Source organism: Tupaia chinensis, unplaced genomic scaffold (genome assembly GCF_000334495.1).
Source record: "Tupaia chinensis unplaced genomic scaffold, TupChi_1.0 Scaffold000222_1, whole genome shotgun sequence".
NCBI classification, from domain to species: domain Eukaryota; kingdom Metazoa; phylum Chordata; class Mammalia; order Scandentia; family Tupaiidae; genus Tupaia; species Tupaia belangeri.
The window spans coordinates 3,470,522-3,470,894 of NW_006159697.1; positions in this window are offsets into that span (position 1 = coordinate 3,470,522).

Below are 373 nucleotides of genomic sequence, written 5' to 3' on the forward strand. Positions count from 1 at the left end.
TATCCCAGACCCGGTGACTTAAACTCATGCCGGGCGCGTGTGCGTGCGTGCCCAAGATCCCGAGAGGAGAATGGAGGAGAAGGGACTGCGGTGTGGCCATCCCCCCTGGGGGGTGATTTCTCACTTTCTGTCTCTCTGTCTCTCTCTGTCTGTCTGGCGAGTGCACATGCCCTATAGCAAAAACTTCTCCAACAACAACAGAAAAGAAATAATCATAATAAATAAAATTAAGTAATTCCTTATGACCAAAAAAAATACTTCAGGGTCTTTTTTCTCTTTCTCTTTCTTTCTTTATATATATAATAAACATCTATATGGCATATGATGTATATATTCTGCATAATATACAATGTCTATATATTATCATACAATG